This window comes from Vicia villosa, linkage group LG7 (genome assembly GCF_029867415.1).
Source record: "Vicia villosa cultivar HV-30 ecotype Madison, WI linkage group LG7, Vvil1.0, whole genome shotgun sequence".
NCBI classification, from domain to species: domain Eukaryota; kingdom Viridiplantae; phylum Streptophyta; class Magnoliopsida; order Fabales; family Fabaceae; genus Vicia; species Vicia villosa.
The window spans coordinates 28043367-28048213 of record NC_081186.1 but is presented as its reverse complement, the minus strand read 5'-3'; positions in this window follow the sequence as shown (position 1 = coordinate 28048213).

Below are 4847 nucleotides of genomic sequence, written 5' to 3'. Positions count from 1 at the left end.
AGGGTCAATGAGCGGTTCTCTTCCCCAAGAAGTGTGGATTCCCCGACATAATTGACAAGTGGTAGTTTTTCCTCCTGGAAAAACAGTTTGGTATTTCCCCAGCAGGGTCAAGAGATGCCACTCTTCGTCAAAGAAAACAGTTTGGTATTTCCCAAGCAGGGTCAAGAGATGCCACTTTTCGTCAAAGAACATAATTTGGAATCTCCCCAGCAGATCGACAAATGATCCCCAGCGGAGTCAGTGAATGGCAGTCTCTTTCGGCAAAAGACAGTTCACTCACTTTTTCGGACAGAAATAACGAATGGCAGCCTTCTTCATGAAGACAGTTCGTTTCGCTTAAAGATTCCTCAACAAGGTCAGCAAATGGCAGTCTCTTTCGGCAGAAGACAGTTTGCTCACTTTCTTTCACAGCAGGGTCAACAAATGGCGGTCTCTCCCAGTAGAAGACAGTTTGTTCCCCTAGCAATTGGCGAATGGCAGTCTTTCCCCAAGGAAAGACAGTTTGTCTGTTAAAACATTCAAGAGATCGACAAATGGCAGTTTCTTTAAACAGTTTGTCTGTTTCTGGGATGTTTCATCCCCTTCAGAGTCGACAAATGGCGGTTCTCCTCTTAGGAAAATAGTTTGTTGGTTCCCTGGCACAAGTCGATGAATGTGGGTTTTCACCCCGAAAACAGTTGTCTGCTTTCAAGCAAAGTCATTAGCCCCTCAAAAGATCATGAGGCCATATGACATTCTTTCAAGACGTCAAGTCAAAAGGGAAGATGGTGAAGTTTCTTTATTACCATCAAATGGCGTCTCATCTCCAAGTGCTGATGAGAAGTTTGATGAGGAAACAAACCTTTGAAGTTTCTTTATTACCATCAAATGGCGTCTCATCTCCAAGTGCTGATGAGAAGTTTGATGAGGGAACAAACCTTTGAAGTTTCTTTATTACCATCAAATGGCGTCTCATCTCCAAGTGCTGATGAGAAGTTTGATGAGGAAACAAACCTTTGAAGTTTCTTTATTACCATCAAATGGCGTCTCATCTCCGAGTGCTGATGAGAAGTTTGATGAGGAAACAAATCTTTGGAGAATTTCTCTTTATCTGAGATATTGTCCAAAATCACAACTTAGACCAGTTTCGAGATGGACATCCGAAACGAGGGGAGGTTGTTTACCTTTTTCTAAGTATCAACACTTAGTTAAAGAAGATGGATTGTGCACCCTACATTGCCATCCATTCACCAGAATCCACATAACATATTCCTACAGGAGTTTGTCTCCTCATCCCCCGCTAAGTGCGACAACGGGATCAGTTCATGAAAAGATTTTATCAATTACAACATCTCAGGAGCGCCCAAAATTCGGGCATTCTTTGATATTTAAGTCTCTTTCACGCAGGAGAGATCGAGATATCAATCTCTCTCCCTCCGGATAAAAGAAACTTAAATAGGGGCATCTGTCATACCCTAATTTTTGACCCCCCCTGAGATGACATATCTTCAGCATTTTCATCAGGTCAGAGCAAGTACCCAGAGCAGTCACTTCTTCATCTGGCATTTGATTAAGGATGCTCAAAGACAAGAAAACTCAGGCAAAGGATCAATCAATAGAAGGATTGGTCTCTAAAACAATCATAGGACTCAAAAGCTTCACTTTTATATTCACCTATGATTGATTAGACACCCAGTCATCTGAGTACAGGTTTACTCAGGTCACCAGACTAGGGTTTTTGAGCCTATCAAGTACTAAAATCAGGGATCACCTTTGGGAAACCCTAAAAAGCCCCAGGGGATCATTCAAAGACATCAATCATATTCAAATAGCTCATATGAAAAGATCCACTGGACATCACACCTCAATTCAAAGCCTACAGTCATCATTTTCATCTGGTCGACAATTAGGGTTTTTAACCTAATTCATCTGGATAGTTGACTTTTAATCAGGGCATGGATCCAAAACTCAAGACATGATTCAAGAACCTCTACTACCTCAATATAACCTATTTACATCACTCATTTGAGGAGAAGATCTTGATTCCACACAAAAGTCCAAAATCTCACTTTATCTGGAAAAAGTCAACTGTATGGGATCACCTTTGACTTTTAAGATTTTTGGTCAAACCATGACTTTCAAAGATCAATATCATCAATATATGGATATTAAAGTCATTTGACCAAATAAATTCAATAAGAATCATCAAGGAGCAAAAAGTCGGGAATTAGGGTTTTTGAGGGCATTGTGGGAACTCAAAATTTCACCTACACAACTCAAAAAACTTCCAACATGAAAGTTGTAGATCTTGCAAAATAAAACAACATCTTACATAGGAACTTTTTTCAAAAGATCAACCATTTAAGAGATTTGGAATTTTGAAGCTTTAGGTTATAAAAACTTAGAAATTTTTCTAAGTGTTTTAACCTAGTTTTCATCCAACTTTGAAGCTGTATGTGATTATGTAATGATTACATTTGGGAATTTATGGCAAATTGATGAATCACCCAAGGAATCTTCTCACCAACCAATTAGAGCTCATTTCTGTCTCAGAATTGTCCCCTGAGATCAAGCAAAATCGAGGGCTAGGGGATTGATCAAATGGAATCAAAATTCTCATCATTGCATAAGAGATATTTGCAAACTTCCTTCATGGCCAAGAAAACCAAATCAACCTCACTAAGCAAGCTCACTCCTCTGCAACTATACTGAACCATTTGCCTATAAATAGGAGGGCATACCTCAGTAGAAAATCACACCAAAGCAACAGAATTCTTGCTTTCTCTCTTCTTTCTTCATACTTAGTTTTTTCAAAGGTCCTTTGGCAAGAAGACTCGGATTCTTCAAACCAAAGGTCTCTCTTTGGAAGTAAGTATTCAAACACATTGGGGGAAGCATTTAGAGGTGATCCAGACCTCTGGAATACTTCTGGGCGTGGAGAATCATCATCTTCACCTCTCACTTGGAGCTGTTGCAGTTGGGGTCGAGCAAGAGGTTCTGGGCACTTACAGTCCAAGTTAAGCATCTCAACACCTTCCAGGAGGATCACTGAAGCTATCTGGACCGTTGCAACAACTCTGCAACACACTTTGATCAGAGCCAAATCTTCATTTTTCAGGTAAGTTTCAAGAACTTCAAACTCTATAATTCACGCATGATAAATTAGAAATGAGGTTACCAATTGGTTTCTGCACCTTTAAGGATCATTAGCCCTCAATCAATTGCATCATATCATGCATATAGAGTATTTCATGTTAAATTTCAGTTTTAGGGTTCTTAGTGTTCATGCGTGCGAATTTTGAGTTACACTAAAAATAAATGAAATTAAAGGATACCATCATGATCCTCGTTCAAAAACGAGCAAAATCCATGTTTACATCTTTAAGTTTAGTTGAGAAACGAAGGAGATAGCAAAATTTCAAATCTTGAAGCTTGAGGTTGAAGATGAAGATGGTGGCGCCATTTTTTTTTAATTTCCCAGAATTGAGTTTATCTTATTTTCAATGATAGCTGTGTCATATACGAATGAATGGTAGTGTCCTAGTGGTTACAGCGCGCGTCCAAAAGCCTTGCCTTGCCTTAGGTCTGGGGTTCGATCCCCCCCTCAGACCTTTTGTTCATTTATTTTCTTTTTTAGCTCATTCATTGCTTTGTTCTACATATAATCATATGGGCTCCCTTCTTAAATAAGCCACACGCGTGGCCCAGTTGGTATTTGTTTTGTTTGGTAACCTATAGGGCGTGGGTTCAAGCCTTGAAGGAGACAAACCCAATTTTTTACCACTATTTTCCTTTGTTTTATTCACAAATTTCACATAATTATTTAACCTATCAAACTAATCCATTTTCACTTCATTTTTCACACACTTGTTATTTAATATACCTATTTTATAAATGATCAAAAAAATCATAAAAATATTATTTATTTCATATATTTTTATTAGGTTTAAAATAATATGTTTTAAGTGTTTTCTTAAATACTTTAAATATACATTTTTATTTTGTTTTGACCTAATTATTCTTGTGAATAATTTTATGATAAAACCCTAATCACTTAGGTCTTAATTAGGTATAGATTTTATCTTTACCTTGATTAAGTTGACTTTTGTCAATTTGCAAAACTGTTTTCAATCTCCGATTAATCGGATGATTAAGGTTTTCAAACAACAAAACCTTATATCATTTCAATCATTTTCAACTGTTTCTCATAAACAGTAAATCATTTTTAAGTGGGCCTTTAATAGAGTGTAAGTCCCAACACCTTCTTCTCTTCTTAGCTTGTTTTCAAAACTGTATTTTCAAAATCTTCTTTCTGTTTTCAAAACATTCTTCTGGTATTTGAAGGGCATTATTCCCGGTGAAACTCTTCAGATACCTATGTGACCTATGTCCATCTTCACTTCTTCTATTTTCAAAAACCATTAACTGTTTATCATATATATATATATATATATATATATATATATATATATATATATATATATATATATATATATTCAACTGTTATCCACCAATTACTGTTGAGGCTCTGTACATACTTCTTCAATGGCCTCCACTCCATCCAGGTTAGGCTTTACAAGCTTTCCATTTACAGTCTTTATTTAAATTACTGTCAAATATAAAATGTGCATATATATTAGTTTAGAACTACGTTTGAGTATAAACCTTAGGACAGTTAAACTATATATATATATTATAGGAATATGACCTAGGATTGAGAATGTCTTCCCGGTGAAGGCTAAAAAAAAATAGGACACATCCACCCAAAGAGGAATTATTCCCGGTGAAACCTCTTACCCATTTGCTTAAAGCCAAAATAAGTTCAAAACCACATAGCTTTCTCTTGTGCTATAACAAGGACCCTCGAT